General features: G+C 43.7%; 1 non-coding gene across 1 annotated transcript; it reads right to left on the reverse strand.

Annotated features, from left to right (window-relative positions):
• Positions 1–19910: 19910 nt before the first annotated feature.
• LOC119976885 lies at positions 19911–20017 on the reverse strand. Its single transcript, XR_005463045.1, has one exon. It is a non-coding gene; the product is annotated as a U6 spliceosomal RNA (small nuclear RNA).
• Between the last annotated feature and the right edge of the window lie 374 nt (positions 20018–20391).

Below are 20391 nucleotides of genomic sequence, written 5' to 3' on the forward strand. Positions count from 1 at the left end.
CTAATAATTGACACTGATATGTAAAGAGGCTTCAGGTGGCCTTTGTGTCAGGTGATGTGAAGATAGAGTTTTGTGCAGAGTCTATTAAAGTGAAATAAAGGTGTTTGTGAAAAGGAGCAGAACCTTTGACTCTTTATACAACGGCAGCTAAAAGTCTAACAAATGGTAGCAGAGGATGATTGCTGTGCAAATGTGAATGGTTGAAAGATACAAGTTTTCCAGACCAAACCAAGTAGTGAGTGTGCAGTAAAAAAAAAATATACGGCTGAACATAGGATAAACATAGCCAGTTATGACTACCCCCCCCCCCCCCCCCCCCCCCAACCCACCATTTGACCAATGGAGAAGTGCAGTAGTTATGTGGACTAAGGTAACTGTCTTGGAAAAGAGAAAATAAGGTATGGCATTGGCTCTTTCTCTACCTTATGGCAGTAAACTCCGAAGCAAAGTGTTTTCTGAGCTGGAATTGGAAGTGTTAGACTCAGAAGAAGGTCTGGAGACTCTATTATGTTATATGGATAAGATTTATAAAAAGGATGACTTGTTAAGTGCACATGAAGCATGGTCGGATTTTGATAGGTTCCGGAAAATAGAGGATTTCTCCATGGAAGACTATATAATGGAATTTGGCAGACTATATAAAAGGCTGCAAAAACACAACCTGGAATTTCCACAGTCTGTGTTGGCCTTTCAATTACTTGACTGTGCTAGAGTGAGCAACATGGATAGGCTCTTTGTTTTGACAGGAGTTGAGTTTGCGGATAAGGATACCTTTTTCGATCAGATGCTTTAAAAAAGTTTCTGGGGAAACATTTGATTCCAAAGACTCTGATGACCCAAATAGGTCAGTCTGCAATAAAGCAGAATATGGAAGATACACACTAACAGGATGGCGAAATCGCACGGCTACAAACAGGTTCCAAGACAAATAAGGAGATCGGGACCCAGAAATTATGAAGACAGAAACCCGGAAGGTGAACACCAGAAATGCCGGGGTATGATAAATCGATGTTTTCAATGTGACTCTCAATACCATTATGCTTTCAACTGTCCAACACATTATAATAGAGTGAAGCAACACATGACACGCAAGAGTCAGAAGAGGAAAAAGATAGTGACCAGAAAGAAGGCATTGTCCTATTAACAAGCAGTTTTACGGCGGTAATGAGGGTGTTTGTTGCAGAAACCTTCAATTGTGCTGTATTGGACAGTGGCTGCACATCTACTGTGTGTGGAATTGACTGGTTGAAATATTACCTGGACGCCTTGAATGCTGAAAATCGTAACAAGGTTAAGGAATTTGAAAGTTCCACAAGTTTCAGGTTTGGGGATGATAATACTCTGAAGTCGCTGAAAAAGTGGTGATCCCTTGCAGTATTGCCGGAGTGAATCATTTCATTAGCACGGATGTTGTATCAAGTGAGATACCTTTGCTTCTGAGCAGATCTTCGATGAAGAAAGCACACATGAAACTGGATATGGAACAGGATAAGGCAACAGTTTTTGGAAAGACGGTGGACTTACAATTTACACAGTCGGGACACTATTGTATTCCATTACTGACAAATAATATTTCAAGTACAGTTGTTAAGGATGTGTTAATGACAGTTGAAAATGGGGCTTTAGCTGATAAAAAGCTTGTTGTATTAAAACTGCATAGGCAATCTGCGCATCCGTTTCCTCGGAGGCTGAAAAATGTATTAAAGGATGCAGGGGTAAGGGATGAAGACTATACTAAACTGATAGAACAGGTTAGTGATCGCTGTGAAGTTTGCAGGATGTACTGAAGGACACCAGCACGTCCGATAGTAACCCTACCTTTGGCCAGAGCTTTTAACAACATTGTGGCCATGGACCTTAAGATCTGGGATAAAGCCAATAATATATTTATTTTGCATTTTGTAGATTTAGCAACCAGATTTAGTCAATCATCGATTGTACGAAGTAAAGAAAAGAGAGTAATCCTGGATAAAATCGTGGAAAAGTAGATAGGTACAGGAATGGGCCCACCTGCAAAATCCTTACGGACAATGGAGGAGAATTTGCTAATGATGAGTTTAGGATATGTGTGAAAACGTGAATATCACAGTTATGAATACGGCAGCGGAAAGCCCATTTAGTAATTGTGTGTGTGAAAGAAACCATGCGGTAATAGATGACATGCTCTGGAAATTTTTGGCAGATAGACCAAACTGCACGCTAAATTCAGCTTTAGCATGGGCGGTACATGCAAATAATTCATTGCAGCTGGTTGGGGCTATAGTCCCTATCAATTAGTGTTTGGTAGAAATCCTAAAATTCCGTCCATTTTAGATGACCAGCCTTCAGCTTGGGAAGGGACTACAATTAGCTCTGCCTTTGCTGAGCATTTAAATGCATTACATAGCAGTAGAAAAGCATTTTTGGAAGCAGAAGTCTGAAAGAATTCGCAAAGCTTTAAGACATAATGTACGGCCATCAAATACCAGTTTTCAGCAAGGAGACATAGTATACTATAAGAGAGACAATTTTAATGAATGGAAAGGCCCAGGGACGATCATAGGCATATTTGGAAAATCAATTATTTTGCAACATGGTAATCAAACTGTTAGGGTACATTCATCAAGAATAATGGGTACAGATTACAAATTTTCAAATTTAGACAGAGCAGACAGACATGACGAGGAACCAGAGTCATCTGATACGCACATGTTGCAGAACTATGAGGACCAGTTAACTGATATAGGCAGGGTTTCTGCCGAGGAACACAACACTTCTGATGAATTAGAACAATCCATTTTTCCAAAAGGACAACTGCCAAAAGTTGGTACAAAAGTGACAAATTTGCCTGAAGGGTTGAGTCAATGGAAGGATAAAACTGTTATTAGTAGAGCAGGGAAGGCCACTAAAAAGTATAGACATTGGTTGAATGTACACCATTCAGGGGAGGGAGTCGAGACAATGGATTGGGAACACGAAGTTCAAAAATGGAGGACACAGAAACGCGGTGCCAGTTCAGATAGTACAGATCGGATAGTGAACAGGTCCTCAGGAAAATGTTGAGAACTATTGAAAGGACATCCCACAGCAGAAGGGAAAGATCAAGCAGTAGCAGTACAGAACGACATACCAGGCGGGAGAAGGGACATAGTTTATCAAGATCTCGGAATATGAGTAAGATGACGAATACGAATAGGAGTAGAAGCCCACATGCACGTGAGATTTTGGTGGCTTCCAATAAATTATATGAAAAAGTTATCCAAGATGCCAAACTGTATAGTTGGAGTGAATTTGGGGTGTACAGAGAAGTACTGGAGAGGGGACAGAGAGCTCTATCCCACAGATGGATTTGCACGGAAAAGGTTCTTCCGGATGGAATGTATAAGGCCAAGGCCAGGCTTGTTGCAAGGGGATTTGAAGAAAACTTAGAAGATCAGAATTTAAGGGTAGATTCACCCACGGCAGGAAAGGTTATTTTAAAGATCTTCTTGGCATGGGAATGCAAATCTATAGCTAAAAAAGCTGCCTTATTGCAGGGGTATCAGCTCCAAAGAGATGTTTTTCTCTGTCCTCCTAAAGAGACAGCTAATACAGAAGGGGTACTCTGGAAGTTGAACAAATGTGTATATGGATTAAATGATGCGTCTAGAGTCTGGTATGTTGAAAGCAGATCTGGCAATGTTTTACTGGAACTGTAAAGGAAATCTTTCTGCCATCTTTATGATGCATGTCGATAATGTTTTGTGGGGCGGGAGTAGTGATTTTGAAGCTATTGTAATCTCTGGTTTGAGGAAAGAATTCAAGGTTGGAAGTCAGGTGCATTTAAATATATTGGACTGGAAATCGGACAGACTAAGTTAGGGGCAACTTTACGTCAGCAATCTTATTTGGAAAGCGTCAGCCCAATAGCAAGTAGTCGTGGCCAGGTTTCACAAAAAGACGTAATGGTTTCAAAGATGGAAAAAGAGCAACTGCGAAGTTTAATTGAGCAATTGAATTGGTTAGGTAGACAGGCCAAACCGGACATGAGTTTTGATGTCTTAGAGTTAAGTACAAAAATGAATGACCCCAAAGTGGAAGACATAATAACAGCAAACAAAGCATTGGTCAAACTAAAAATGCAGGAGTGTGTTTTGAGGTACCCGGTTTTAGGCGACCGTAGGCACTTGAAACTCATAGTTTATAGTGATGCATCCTATGCAAATTTATGTGATGGGGTTTCAAGCCCAGGATATTTTGTAATTTTCCTTTTGGGAACAATGGTAAATGTTGTCCCCTTGTGTGGGAAACAAAGAAAATAAGGAGTGGTCAAAAGTACATTGGCTGCTGAGACATTAAGCCTTGTAGAGGCGGTAGATATGGCCTTTTATATATCTCAGATCTTGACAGAAATTTAGAGAAGGGGATTTGGGTAATATACCCATTGAATGTCACATTGACAATAAATCCCTGTGGAAAATGTGCACTCTTCAAAAAGTGTCAATGAAAAATGGTTAAGGATAGACATCGCAAGTTTGAAGTAGATGTTGGATAGCGGGGAGACAGCAAAAATTAAATGGGTTGACAGTAGCTATCAATAGTCAGACTGAAAAGAGAAGGGGGAAATTGCGAGTGTATTTTTGAGTTTCTTGTAATTTTGTTTTCACCTAATTATTTTTTTTCTCCAAGGAAGGGCAGACTGTTAAGTAATCGGTTAAGAGACATTCCAATTAGTTGTCTCATTTATGTTAAGTATCCAATAATTGACACTGATATGTAAAGAGGCTTCAGGTGGCCTTTGTGTAAGGTGATGTGACGATAGAGTTTTGTGCAGAGTCTGTTAAAGTGAAATAAAGGTGTTTGTGAAAAGGAGCAGAACCTTTGACTCTTTATACAACTGCAGCTAAACGTCTAAAAATCAGTGTCACCCTGTCAGTGCCGCTTCCAACGTTAATGGCAGGAATTACACCATTTTAAGAGGACCATTTTTAAGAACCGGAGACTCCACCTGCAGTCTGATTAGCAATTGGATTCAGGCAGAAGACTGTCAAGTGAATGTTGACTTTCTTCAGAGAATTCAAAAGAAAAGACTTGCATTATGCAGTGCTTTTCACAGGATGTCCCAAAGCACCCTTGGAGCAAATGAAGTACTTTGAATGCATTCACCCATTTTTTTTTAAAGAATAGGTCAAATCAATTTGAAGGTTGGCTCACTAATTATTATTTAATATTTAATCATTTTGAGTGGTTAGCCAAGCAACAAATGGTAACTCTAAATATCATTTAAACACCATTGATTTTCAATACGCAGCCCTGCCACAATAATATAATCACAATTACATTTAACACAGCTTGGGTTGCTTAAATAAAAGAGATGGGAATTTTAAAAGCCATGTTAATGAAGGAAAGACCTTTGGTTCCATTGTACCTTTCTCAATAATTTCATACCTTCAGGGTTAAGAATCCATAGGGGTTAAAGCAGTTGGATATTTGGGGCAAACCGTAACATCAAACAAAGTGCTGATGGCTGCAGTCTGTTGTGATCATTTAGTGGAGCTAAAGTGATTTGGTTGTCAAATTCCAAAGCTTGATGACTTCAAAGCTGGTTTAACTCAGTGAGATGGGAATTAAGAGAGCTGTGTCTGTAGTTAGCAGTGGGAGTATAACCTACCTCTGGTTCCTATTGTTCCCTCTCCCCCTGAGTTGGCTCCTGCAGTTCAAAGATAATATCTTCTCTTTTCTCAGACAGACCCAAGTTACAGGATATAGACGAGGGGGTTTCTGTCAATATTGGCTTTTAGAAATGACATTTACATGTCTAGGTTTATTCATCAACCGAGACAAAATTACAATGTAACCTACAGAGAAATGAACTAATCTGTCTATAAGAGTTCCCACCATAGGAGGGGTGGTACAGAGGTTGTAGAATGTCAGAGAAAAAGAGTGATTGATATACATTTAAAAAATATTAATGAAGTATTGTAAATTATAATTGCTCAGAAGATTTATTTTGTCCTGAAATGTTTTTAATGAAATGGCAGAATACAAGATAATTCTTTGGAAATGTTGGCTGAGATCACAGAGTTTCAAGAAAGTTTTCCTTTTCTAGCTATTTCATCGCAAAAAAATTTCACAGCTCCTCAACAATAATTATTCTGATTACCACTGGAACAATAATTATTCTGATTACCACTGGTGCCACGTGAATTGTTTGCAACTGTTAGCAATTGCTAACTATCGTCCCAATCTCCACGCGCAGAATTTGATTTCAGTAGGTCAGTGTTTCATCATAATTCTGCTTTTTGCTCCTAGTAAAAGTGTGGTTAAAGTGCAATAAATCACTGATACTTTCAATAGCAGTCTCACCTGAAGTGATTGCCGTTCAGATGTGAGACGCTTGAAATTAATTTCCTCACAAAGTAGTTATTGCTTATGAGAACAGAATATATTACGTGTTAAAAGTCAGTGAAGCCTAAAGACCCTTTTCTTCCTTTCCTTGCCACCCCTCTGTCCTTTGACCACTCCTCAGAAATGCCAAGTTAACTGCGATTGAACCAGGAATCGTCCTCTTAGGTACAGATCAGTACTACACTAAATTATGCATATGGTTAGCACTGCTGCCTCACAGTGCCAGGGACCCAGGTTCGATTCCCGTCTTGGGTGACTGTGCAATGTTTGCACCGCGTCTGCGTGGGTTTCCTCTGAGTGCGCCAGTTTCCTCCCACAGTCCACATGGGGATAAGGTGGGCAAGTGGGCTTTCAGAGGGCTGGTGCAGACCCAATGGGCCAAATGGCCTCCTTCTGCACTGGAGGAATTCTATTTATCAGCATGAGACACTTGGAGCTGAAGACAAAATGGATTCAGTAGTAATTTCCTTGCATTCTTTTTTAAAAAATGAACACAAATTAGGAAAGAGCATGCCAGCTCCAACTACAGTTCAAACTTCTGAGTTAATACAGATTGACGATGTTTCAAATATAACCAAATCTATTCTTGAAAATGCAATATAGCTACCTCAGTTCGTGTACACTGCTGAAACAAAAAAGGCTAGCCGTCCAGTTTGACCAATATCTAGATGCATGTCAGTAACAAAACTGGTAATCAGTAAATTGCTTTTTTTTAAATTTAGAGTACCCAATTCATTTTTTCCAATTAAGGGGCAATTTAGTGTGGCTAATCCACCTACCCTACACATCTTTGGGTTGTGGGGGAGAAACCCACGCAAACACTGGGAGAATGCGTAAACTCCACATGGACAGTGACCCAGAGCCGGGATCAAACCTGGGACCTTGGCACCGTGAGGCAGCAATGCTAACCACTGCGCCACTGTGCTGCCCTAATCAGTAAACTGCTAACAGTGTAGCCCTAGTATGTACTCTAAAATATAATTGAATCTAATTTCACCAAATGTTATGCAAACAAGTTTACGGATAAGAAACTAGACCCACATTATTATGCCCTTTTAACAGAAGGATTATGTTTAGACTTCAAATATTTAAAAAAATTTAAGCATTAATGGTGTTGTACTAGAGGCCACCTAATTGCACAAGGGAAAATGAAAAGGAAGTCTGTAGGCTGAATAGGGAGATTAGTAGGCAAAACCAAATTATTGTTTTTAATTAGGCATTCATTAACAAGGACAGGAAAGGAGTATACTGTGAAAAGGAATTGGAATTCCTAAAATGACAAACTCCGTGTTCAAGTACTTCGTTTGGAAGTCCACAGGTGAGAGGCATTACTAGATATAATTAGGAGTACAAAATGATCAGGTAGATGAGTTAATGTTAATATCCATGACGTAGTATGTATTCCAATAGGAGAAGTATTACATTTAAATAGGAGGCACGATTTACAGGCCGTGTCCCGCCGGCATTGAGACGGGACATGGCCGGTAGGTCTTGCGAGAAACCTCTTCCAGGATTCCCAATGGTCTTTCCGCCCCACAAGATCTAATGAAATTGTGCGATCTGGATACTGCCCATAATGGACGGGATCCAGAGTAGCACAGTTAAGTGAGCTTAACAGCTCAAACAGGGACCAGGTGAAATAGAACATAGAACATAGAACAGTACAGCACAGAACAGGCCCTTCGGCCCTCGATGTTGTGCCGAGCAATGATCACTCTACTCAAACCCACGTATCCACCCTATACCCGTAATCCAACAAGCCCCCCCTTAACCTTACTATTACACTACGGGCAATTTAGCATGGCCAATCCACCTAACCCGCACATCTTTGGACTGTGGGAGGAAACCGGAGCACCCGGAGGAAACCCACGCACACACGGGGAGGACGTGAAGACTCCACACAGACAGTGACCCAGCCGGGAATCGAACCTGAGACCCTGAAGCTGTGAAGCATTTATGCTAACCACCATGCTACCGTGCTGGCACTTGGGGTGGGGGGAGGGTCTCTGTGGTGAGCGCAGGGTGGCACTCTGACACTGCTGATGCCACCCAAGCAACATGGTACTGTCTGGAAGCTTGGCAATGCCACTTGGGTGACAACCTGGCACTGCCAGGGTGTCCAGGTGACACTGCCTGGTCGGAAAAGCCTGGGTGGCATTTTACCGATGCTGAGGGTTGGGCCCAGGGATGCCCTGCCCATATGAGATGTGGTGCAGTGGGTGTGGGGGGGGTGGTGAGGAGCCTCCAGTTGGGGGTGTTCCGGGTGTTGTGTCGGAGGGTCGAGAGATCGTTGCTCCATTTAAAAATGGCGCCTGATCTCTTCCTGCCCTGACTGAATGCAGCCTCGGCAAGATGTTCCATGCTGAGGCCCGAAAGAAAACCCGACCCTGCTAACCCCACCCGGGTTCTTTTTTGTCAGATCGCGCCCACGGTCTTTTGCAACGTCAAAATGCCTCAAATAGATTAACAGGTGAAATAGAATAATTGAAGTACAGCTGGAACATAGTCACTGCTCTAATGCAGGGGAAAATGGCAGCCAATTTATGCAAGATTTCCCCCCAAAAAACAATTAAAATCCATTTGTAATGTTGGTTGAGTGATCAAAGTTAGCCAGGAAGGGCAGCACGGTGGCACAGTAGTTAGCATTGCTGCTTCACGGCGCTGAGGTCCCAGGTGCGATCCCGGCTCTGGGTCACTGTCCGTGAGGAGTTTGCACATTCTCCCCGTGTTTGTGTGGGTTTCGCACCCACAAGCCAAAGATGTGCAGGGTAGGTGGATTGGCCATGCTGAATTGCCCCTTAATTGGAAAAAAATAATTTGGTACTCTAAATTTAAAAAAAAGTTAGCCAGGACACAAGAGGAGCTCTTCTTCAAATGAAGCTCCACTTGATCCTTTACATCCACCTAGAAAGACAGACAGGAGCTGGGTGCAGTGTTTCAGCTGAAAGGTGTCTATGAGAGTACCACTCCCCCAGAGCTCCACGGCATGTTAGCTGAGGTTATCCTTAAGTCTTAGGAGCTGGTAGATTGAACTCATGACCTTCTTTATTTGCAGATGAGAACACTACATCAAGCTATCACCCCAGGCACAATTTAACCTGATTTGCTAGAAAAGAAACCTATGGGATCGGCGGGAATATTGTGCCTCATCCAATATTGTTTGTCATTGTCTTCAATGGAGTAAAATGGACTGGATATCAAACTAATGTTGCCGCAGATCCCACCGGTTTGTGAATGGTTAGGCTAAAACTGCCCCTCTAAGTTTTAAAGCCCTAAAATTTTTCCTGTTTTGTGAACGGAGATATTAAGGCCGATTTGATGGAGGAGTTTAAATTTATTGATGTACCATCAATTCACTACAAGACGATGCGAGCGAGTGAACATAGGTTTTATTATCAAAGAACTTGCCTTCCTGTAACTGCTGTAACAACTGAGCGCCGCCACCAGACGGCGGTCTATATACCATCCGGGCGGGCGGATCCCACCAGGGTTCCAGTACAATACATGGAAGGAGATCATATTACCATTCCCTGGCCATAGGCCACAGTACTATACAGACAATTTATATTGTGGTGAATTATGAAGAGATTGGATAAAGTAAATTGAAACATGGTCTGGGATTTTCTGGCCACCCCATCACAGTGAGTTCCCCCATGGCAGATGCGCTGGCTCATTCAAATCTCCATTGGCTTCAGCAGGACTTGAAGATCCCATCGGTGTGGGGCTGGAAAATCCCAACCATAGTTTCCTGTTAATTGGATTGGATTGGATTGGATTTGTTTATTGTCACGTGTACCGAGGTACAGTGAAAAGTATTTTTCTGCAAGCAGCTCAACAGATCATTCAGTACATGGAAGAAAAGGGAATTAAACAATTCAAGAAAATACATGAGAATACATAATAGGGCAACACAAGATATACAATGTAACTACATAAGCATTGGCATCGGTTGAAGCATACAGGATGTAGTGTTAATGAAGTCAGTTAGGAGTCTGGTGACAGTGGGGAAGAAGCTGTTTTTGAGTCTGTTCATGCGTGTTCTCATGAGGTGTTCTGAGCAGGAAAATGGAGAAATAAGATGAAACAAACCAGATTTTATAAAGTACAGGAAAGATTTTTTTTACTTGGAGGCATGTGTTGCTGTGGAATGCACTATCAGAGTAAATGACTGAAGAGGTGACATAAAAGAACTTAAGAAAAAGTTATGACAGGTTGATGAAAAGGGCAGGAAATGAAAGGTTATGGGAACAGAGCAGTCGGGTGTGATTAGGATTGCTGTTCAGGTACAGGATAAACACCAGTAGGTGCTGGTTGGGCCAAATGGCCTGTTCCTGAGTTGCAATTACTTTGCTTCCCATTTTTATCATTGTCTTAAATCCCAGGACAATCCCTGCAATCTCTCTGACTTAATTGACTTCACTGCTAAACTCCATAGTTTACAATCACAAATAATTCTCACAACATTTATTGAGAGAGGTTAATTTTATTTGGTGTGATTATCTTTAAAATTGTCACTGATAAGCTCTTCAAATTGCACTGTGTAAGGCATATTGTCATGGTGAAGAAACTGCATTTGGCTGAAGCAGATTTGCGTCCCACACTGCAGAGTGATAATATAGTATTATGTGGGTATAAACGATGACTGCAAATAACTCACAAAATCCAATGCATCCTCCCCAAAGATAATGTGAATGGACTCTACAATTCCATTGTCTCTGTCCATACTGAAAGCTGTACTATTGCTGTCAGCATTGTCAGTATGAAGTTACCATTACTCGGTCATTTCTGAACTTTTAATCCTTGTACTTCCACAGGTGAATTAACTTGTCTTTGTGGAATTGGGTCACTGATAAATATACTTGTCCGGTGACAAGTTTTCTTGGTTTGTGGTGGTTTTAAGCATTTAAGACTGACATCATCATGCTTATTATGTGACTGCACTGACATTTTTCATTTTTGGCATTCAATAAACTGTAAAACTGGCTTAAGAGTGATCTTTTAAAGCTTAATATTAGTCCATGATTAAAAGGATTGTAAAACGCATGACTACAAAAAATAGGTGTACACAAATTGGTATTGACACAAATTTGTCAAAATTACAGTTCTGGATTTAACTGGAAGATTAATGTGGCAGCATTGAAGCCTTTCTGGCTTTTATACAATTTTATTACGCCAAGTATTAGTCAGGGAGCGAATTTAATATCCTCCCCCATGGTGGGTTTGGTAGCATTTAATCAGACAGAGGGTGGTGAGAGGCCGTGGGGGGGTCCTCATTATAATGTTCGCAGGGCCTGATTGAGGGACCTGGCATCAAGAGGGGGATTGGTCCACCAAGAGCTTATACCCTGCCCGTGCTGCTAAACCCCCTCCCATCTCTCCCCGCTACCCCATTCCCACCATCACTCACTCGAGCCTGGGTCCATGGTGATCCTAGGCCTTGCATGAGTAATACTGGCAGCTGCAATTGCCTCCCGGAGGATGCTGCCAAACAAAGAAGGGTTACCGGACTCTGATCAGCTGGCAGCTCTCAACAGATGGGACCTCCAGCCCTAGAGTCCTCTATTCCGTGGAAGGCCCACCAATGTCCAGTTACATGCCTGACATTGGCAAGTCTTCTGAAAAAGGGACAAAGTCAGTCTCTGCCAGTTTGCCAGCTGGCAGATGAGACCCCTGTCACCTCCATGAAAAACTAACCGTGGTGTGTGAGCCAATTGTTTTTACAATTTTGCATTCATTAAATGAGAAGAGTTTGTGGTGAGGGAGGGAACCTCCCATTTCAGGGAGCCAGTGTTGACATTCAGCAATCCCAGTTCAGTCAGGTGCAGGATAAGACTCCACCCAATCTGCCTTTACAATCTGCCTCAATTCCAATTTTAGCTAGTATCCCTTAGGTACCAGGGAAGCACTATTCTCCCACACTAATCATTCTCTTTGAGTGGCATTGCCAATTAGTGTCAGATAGGAAGACAAATGTTTCTAAACCATTGCAGCATGCAGTTTTTGTGATCCAGAAACCTTTTTTTAAATGGACCAAACTTTGCAACAATTGGCTCATTGGGTTAACAAAGAGAGAATTGTTCAAGATGAGTACAGATTAACAGGTTCAGACTCAGCATGTTCCATTCAATGTGCCATAGATTACAATGGGAAATTTGAAACAACACAGCCAAATCTGCAATTATTGTTCTCCCAAATTAAACACAAGTTTATTGATTATAGATAACGTCACCCAATAAATCACTTTTGACAAATACAGAGAGGATATTACAGCTTTTTAATCAGGATCTATAAAATGACATTACGGTCCCCAAATAGCTTATCATTTGTAGGGTGTGAGCTTTGTTCCTGCTTTTGGTGTTATTTAAACTTTAAATGCTTTTTTCATCGTCCAATGCCTTTTCTGAAGAGGTGAAAGTTCACACAAATTTCTTTAAACAGAACTTTATTAGTTCCTCTTTTGCACCCTAGGAGTTTTATTAATTGACTCCTTGAGTCTACATTCTAAACAAATGCTGAAGTCATGTGGAAAACATCATTCAGGCAGCAGACAAGCCACTTCTTTCAGTTTCTATTGTACCCTATCATTCACTTAAAATGTTACATTCCTTATTTTGAGCTGTGTTCCCTGTTTCTAGGTGAAAAGCCTGTCTTTATTATTTGATACCCAAATCTCTTTGTAGGAGCCATAACGTTCCTTGTTATACATAGGTGGCACAATTAAGTCTAAAACATTTTTTCTAATTTTTATGAGTGATTTGTGTGCCTACAAAAATTATTTCGATGGATGATAATAGGGTGAGTAGAAGTACTTATGCTGGCCCATGTTTGAGGTCTGGGTACTTAACTCGAGTGGGGAGGTTTGGAGCATGGAGTAAGAGAAGCACAGAGTGAGTTGAAGCCTGAGTGTGACAAGGAACAAGTGCTAAGTTGGGAATTTGATACAGTTTTTAAAAAAAAATTTTTATTGGCATTTTCAACATTATGTATATTGATATCCGTGTTTATTTATTGTACAGTGTAACAAAAGGCTTTTGTCTTGCGTTACTTTATTTAGATTGCTGCCATCTGGTCGGCGTGTCCTCACACCCCACCTCTGCGTGCCCCCCCCTCCACTAGCCCCCCTTTCCCTAACCCCTCCCCATCTCCCCCCACCCACTCCCCTTGCTGTCCTCCCTGATTGATCGGCAGGTGCTCCCCCTTCTCCTTGATTCCCCCGCCCTTTCACATGATTGCTTTCAGTGGAATTTGATATAGTTGGGAATTTGTGAGCGATCATCTTTTGTCACCAAGCTAGGAGACTTTTGCTGCGTAAATTAATAACTAATTAACTAATTAAATAAATAAGGTTAGACAAACATGGTGGTGGTATGCTGTGACTTCAACAAGTGGGAATCTGGGGAATGCTTTACTGTCTAGAAAACCCTATCTGTGATAAGTGCCTGTGGCTTGCGCAACTTTGGTTCAGAGTTGCTGAACTGCAGCTCGAGTTACAGAGATTGTAGATCATCAGGGAGGGTTGGACATTTTCTTCCACGAGTAGTCACACACCTCCAGCTAGATAGAATAATAGCATTCATCAATGGTCAGAGACTGGAGTGTGTGACTGTGAATTAGGCAGGTATGGGATACAACAGGTAGTGATGGAGCAGTCTTAGCTCTTTGACCAAGAGGTGCAAGATGTTTGATACCTGTGTGGGTGAGGAGAAGGACTGCATGGTGGATTATGACATCATGGTGCATGATGTCATTCAGGTGGAGGGAGTGAAAAGGAATGTGCTGGTGATAGGAGACAGTATAGTCAGAGGGATAGATGCTGTTCCCTCTAACCCCAATAGGGAGCTTCAAAGATTTAGCTGACTGCTAGTGCCCTGTGTTAAGGACATCTTGTTACGGCTGGAGATGAACTTGGAATGGGAGAAGAAGGATTCAGTTGATATGGACCATATAGGAACCAACAAAATAGGTAGAACTAAAAAAGGTGTTCTGCTGATTGTGTTTGTGGAGTTCAAGTCCAAATTAGAATGCAGAGCTTCAAAAGTAATTACACTGAATTGTTTCCTGAGCCACATATCAATTGGCACAGGGTAAAGCAGATTAGAGAATGAAACATGTAGCTTAAATAGTGGTGTGGAAGTTAGATTAAAAGAACATTGTAATTGTAAAGAATGGTAGCAAGTCTGAAGATTGACAATGTTTTAGACAGCAGCAAAGGGCCACCAAGTGGTTAAAAAGCGGGCAAATGAGAATACTAGAGTAAACTAGCCAGGAATATAAAAAGATTGTAAGAGCTTTTACAGATATACATTTGTTTTTAATTCATTTGCGGGATGTGGGTGTCACTGGTTAGGCCAGCATTTATTGCCCATCCCTAGTTGCCCTTCAGAGTAGCTAAAATAAACATTGGTTCCTTGGAATCAGGTACAGGAAAAATTATTATGGGTAATGAGGAAGTGGCAGAAACACTGGATTCTCCATTTGGGAGTCTATGGGCGGCCTTCTCCGTGGGAAACGGCAAAATCGTATCCGGCGATCAGGCAGAGAATTCCCGTTTGCGACTGAATCGGGGTTGGTGCCATTTTTTGGATGCTCCACCCGCTCCAAATTGGCATCATCTAGGAGCGCACCACACACCATTGCGATGGCATCAGCACGACACTTTGAGGCCCTCCTCCAATGCAACGCCCCCGATGGGCCGAGTTCACAACCGCGCTGGTCGCCTGTGGTCTGAGTTTTCGTAAAGCTGGAGTGTCCAGTGCCGCAACAGTTGAGGGGGAGCCGTGCTGCTGGCAGGGGCAGCTGGCAAGTGGCCGGTGGAGGTGATCCGGAAGTGGCGAGGGTGGGTCCAGGGGGACGCCACTTGCCCGGCCAGGTCCGTGTGCGGCCAGCGGCATGTTATACGGCGTGGCCACTACAGCTCGTCGCCGTGCGCAAGCACGGCCATGGACCCAGCAATTATCCGCCCGTTTATGTTGGGAATGCCGGGAGTTTTAACCGGCGCCGCTGCTAGCCCCCCACCGCTGGCAGCTTTTTCATTGCAAAACTAGACACTTCCTCCGCACATAGCTTCAAAATGTTCTCCTGCTGGAGATGAATTATAATGAGTGTATGATCCCACTGGGAGTTCAAACCGGCAAGCAATTCGTATTCCTTGCCATCAAACTTGTATATGGCATGGAATACAAGGGATTTCTGAGGGAATCTCTCTATCGGGCCGACATTTTGAGTGGTTGGCTCAATAGCGAGATTACGTGCCCCACCCCATCCCCCTCGGCACAGCAAATCCGGCCCGAAACCCCCCCTGCGCCACACAGCAGCTCCCCACCCACAGGGATCCCTGTAAGAAGGAGACACCCCCAGGGACACCCCCCTCTCAGGACACCTGCAATAGCCCCTCCCCCCCACAGGAAAGAGATCCCTGTCTGGAAGCTCGAGAGAAGACCAAACAGGGGCAGTGAGAAGAAATACAGCTGTAACACTTACCTTGAAGCTCGACATGTCCATTCTAGGAAGGAGAGCAGCTGTGACCCACAAATCCATTAGCTGCCAGCCATTCAGAGTTTTCTAGCATTGGTTTCTGATTGACAGCTCGTACAAACCATCTGCAGCTTTGATTCATTGGCCCAAGTGGTGAAACCCCAATGTTTACAAACATTGACCACATCAAAGAGAGATAAGTGCATTCCAATCACGCGTATGTGATTTCACTGCGTCCCGGGATGGAGAATCCCACCCTTTGTGTTTGTCTTCACAAATTACATACCAGAATTAAAGACAAATAAATAAAGTGGCTAACAAGAATGAGAAAATTAAGGTAATTAATCTCAGCAAAGAAAAAATATTGCAACAATTTAAGGGACTAACGTACACTGGGCGCGATTCTCCGCTGCCCACGACGGGTCGGAGAATAGCGGGAGGGCCTTCCCGACAATTTTCACGGCCTCCCGCTATTCTCCCCCCCCCCCCCCCGGCCGCCCCCCGATACGAATCGCTGCTCGCCGTTTTCTACGGCGAACACGCGATTCTCCGCAGGCCGATGGGCCGAATACCGCGGAGTTTATGGCCGTTTTCACGGCCGCGATCACACCTGCTTTCAGCGTTTGTGAAAACGGCCGAAAAGTGCCTGTCCCAGACAACCGTGGCACCGATTGGCACAACCGCACAATTCTCCAATGTGCGATTAGAGAAGTGAAAGCAAGGGGGCTCCAGAGATTGGGCCGCCATTTTAAAATGCGCTCCTTCACGCCGGTCCACACAATGGTCTGTGTTCCGATGCAAACATGGACACGTAATGGCATCTGGGGGGGAGGGGGGGGGGATGTCTCCAAGAGGCCCCTCCCATCAGAGGCCGCCAGTGGTTGGGCTCTGGGCAACTCCTGTTGTCATCCAGGTACCTTGGCACTGCCAACCTGGTACCACAGTCATCCTAGCAATGCCACCTGACACTGCTAGGGTGCCTGGGTGGCACTGTTAGGCTGGCAGGGACACTGTCAAGGTGCCAGGTGGGCTGTGCTAAGGTGCCCAGCTGCTAAGTTTGCACTGCCAGGGATCAGGCCTGGGGGTGCCCTGCCCTTATGTAGTGGGGTGAGGGGGCTCGAAGACCCCCTAACAAGTAAGCTCAGCGGGGTTGTTCTCGATACTGCAGGCCCTGAGAAATACCACGCTAAATGTGCCCAAAACTGTACTCAGTTTGTTTTCCCGTTATTTTGCGCCATTGACTTGGATGTGCACATTCAAGGAACACAAAATGTTAACATGCAGGTAGAGCAAGAATTTCAGAAGGCAGATGGCATTGTGGCGTTCATTGCTAGGGGATTGAAGTACAGGAATACAGAAGTCCCGCTGCAATTGTACAGGGCTTTTGTAAGACCCCCATCTGGGATAGAATGTGCAAAGTTTGTCTCCCCATGTACGGAAGCGTATACTTGTATTGGAGCGAGTATAGAGAGAGTTCACTAGATTGGACCCTGTGATGCAAGGTTTATCTTGTGATGGGAATAAAAGTAAATTAAGCCTATAATCTGTGGAATTGAGAAGAATGAGAGGTGACTCATTGGAACACACAAGATTCTAAAGTGGCTTGACACTGGGACAGACACTGGGAGGTTGTTTACACAAGCTGGGGAATCTAAAACACAGGCGCACAGTCTCAGGATATGGAGAAAATCATTTAAGACTGGGATGAAGAGAAATTTCAACACTCAAATAATCTACCCTTGAGGGTGGTAGGTGCCCCATCATTTATTATATTTAAAGCTGAGATAGATTGTTGGCCTCTCATGAAATCTAGGGATATGGGGAGTGGGCAGGAAAAGTGGAATTGAAGACAAAGATCAGCCAAGGTCATATTGAATGGCCGAGCAGGCTCGTTGGACCGCATGGTTTATGCCTGCACTTCATGTTCTTGCGAGTGGGCACAGCGTCTGGATGTTTTGGAAATTGTTGCAGTTCAATAGTACTGAAGGCTAGAGTTCAACAGATTTTGGGGTAGGAGAGCCCAGGAAAAGTGAATTCCCCCCCCCCCCCCCTTAACCTTACTTTTTAGGACACTACGGGCAATTTAGCATGGCCAATCCACCTAACCCGCACATCTTTGGACTGTGGGAGGAAACCGGAGCACCCGGAGGAAACCCACGCACACACTGGGAGGACATGCAGACTCCGCACAGACTTCTCGGCCCAAAGGCGCAATCTAGCAGCTATGTCCTTTAGGACCCGGCCAGCTCGGTCTGTGGTGATACTAATGGGCGCCACTCTTGGTGATGGACAATGAAGTCCCCCATCCAGAGCATATTCTGCGCCCCTGGCACACACAGTGCTTCCTCTAAGTGGTGTTCAACATGGAGGAGTTCTGCTTCATCAGCTGATGGTGGCCAGTACGTGGTAATCGGCAGGAGATTTCCTTTCCCATGGTTATTAACCTGAAGCCATGGGACTTTGTGGGGTCCAGAGTCGATGTTGAGGACTCCAATGGCAACTCCCTCCTGACTGTATTCCGCAGTGCCGCCACCTCTGCTGGGTTTGTCCTGCCGGTGACACAGGACATACTCAGGAATGGTGATAGTTATATGCTGTTGCCGTAAAGCATTTATGCATATATTTCCTGCTTCATAAAATTCATTGATGAAACAGCAAGGGCAGGGACTGCATGATTCCCTGATTAACATTTCAGTTTTGGATAATGAACATTATACATTATAAGTGAATCAACATGTATTGTTTCAGTAAACACCAAATTTTTATGAACAAAAATTACCCTCTAAAAAGTGCAAAAACTCACTCTTTATGTAGGTTCCAAGTTTTTAGATGTTAGCAAGAAAATCTCCATTAAGCTCAAAAATGCTTCAGTTGCAGATTTTAACTGATTAAACAAAAATCTATTTTTCATTGGTACATTCGTAATTTAGTTTCCCAACCATCAACAAGGAAACTACAATCGTAGGCATTCCTGTTCACATTCTCAAAAGTTTTCTGTTGTGAATAAGCGCAAGATGAGCCTGAAATAAAGCTGTGACCATTCGATCGTCAGTTTGTTACGAATCTTTTGGAAAAAGCAAAAACTGTGAAACATTCACAACTTAAGGAGATACAGGGGGCAATTCTGCCCCCCCCCCCCACCCCCAAACCGGCGCGCACGAGATTTATGGCTGGCCGCTCGGAGAATCGCCGCTCGCCGTTTGTAATGGGCAAGCGACGATTCTCCAGCCCGGATGGGCCGAGTGACCTGCCCAATACGAAGTGTTCCCACTGGCGCCGACCACACCTGGTTGCTGCCGGCGTGGACAGCGTGGGAACGTCCTGGGGGGGGGGGGTGCACAAAAGGGGTCTGGCCCCCGATCGGTGCCCACCGATCGGCAGGCCGGCCTCTCTGAAGGAGGCACTCCTTTCCTCCGCCGCCCCGCAAGATCACTCCGACATTTCTTGCGGGGCGCCCGCGGGGAGGACGGCAACCACGCATGTGCGGGTTGGCGCCAGCCAACCTGTGCATGCGCGGGTGACGTAATTTACGCGGCGCAGCTTTTACACGCCGCCAAGGCCCGGCGCGCGTAAATGGCGCAGCGCCACTCCTAGCCCCCCGCGGGTGGGAGAATAGGGGGCGAGGAACGGCTTCCGACGCCGGAGTGAAACACTCCGGTTTTCACTCCGGCGTCGGCACTTAGTCTCCCGATGGAAGAATCTCGCCCACAATCTTTTACCCTTTAGTGCTTATTAATGCACAGATTCAGCAACCCACACATGCTTGTAATGGTCAGTTTACCTTCAGAAATCCTCTCAAACTGTACAGACTCAGAATACTCAAATGTGGTTGAAAGATCTCGCCAACCACAGTGAGGAAAATATCCAATCAAAGCCACAGGTCTTTGAGACAGACGGAGGGCTTGATGCAAAAGAAATTCATGAAAATGTTAAAAGATAGAACAATTTCTGAAATACCTCATTTAAAAAATACATATCTTGTTAAACACTTATTTGGCAACATATGAGATTTGAGAAAAAATGGGAAAAGGAAACACGGTTTGATGGATTTGATTGACTCATCAACCAACAGTAATATGGAACGCTTCACGAATTTGCGTGTCATCCTTGCGCAGGGGCCATGCTAATCTTCTCTGTATCGTTCCAATTTTAGTATATGTGCTGCCGAAGCGAGCACATCAACCAACAGTAATAAGCATCCGTTAGACAGGAAGGATCTATTATAAGTCAATACATAGAACATTTTGAATTCAAAGCTTATTCTTGATGTAAGAGTGTGTTTAAAGAGTCGTGACAACAAAGGATGTGCACATATACAAAACATTTTAAATACAATATAAATACATATCACTTACACTCTCCCATGGCAACGCCCATACCTAATCTATTTTCTAAATAGTGAGGATCATTTGCATCTTCACTGTTTATCAAGTAGGCTGGTGGAATGGATCAAATCACAATGGATTCATTGGATTTTATAACTAGTAAGCAATTAACTCCACGAGACTACAGCCCAAATGTCGAAGATTGTGTTGTGCTGATTCTCAATAT

This window comes from Scyliorhinus canicula, chromosome 13 (genome assembly GCF_902713615.1).
Source record: "Scyliorhinus canicula chromosome 13, sScyCan1.1, whole genome shotgun sequence".
Lineage (NCBI taxonomy): Eukaryota > Metazoa > Chordata > Chondrichthyes > Carcharhiniformes > Scyliorhinidae > Scyliorhinus > Scyliorhinus canicula.